Here is a 251-nt window from a genome sequence, read left to right as displayed (position 1 = left end):
AAGAGAGATATTTTATTATTTTTTTTATTAATAGATTTTTACAGCTTTTTTCACATGCCTTCAGAAGCAGGAGAGGTGAGTCCTGGCCAACACCACTCTTTCTTTAGGAACAGCTCTGGCTTGATTGCAGAGGGTGGCTGTACCACAGAGCAGCAAAGGCAGTGGGAGGTAAGTAAGAAGGACAAATAATTGCTGATGTGTGAGGCAAAAATGGGAAGAGAATGGTCTTATTCAGGTAGCACCACAAGGTT

The sequence above is a fragment of the Geospiza fortis genome, unplaced genomic scaffold (assembly GCF_000277835.1).
Source record: "Geospiza fortis unplaced genomic scaffold, GeoFor_1.0 scaffold41, whole genome shotgun sequence".
Taxonomy (NCBI): domain Eukaryota; kingdom Metazoa; phylum Chordata; class Aves; order Passeriformes; family Thraupidae; genus Geospiza; species Geospiza fortis.
This window is presented reverse-complemented; position numbering follows the sequence as displayed.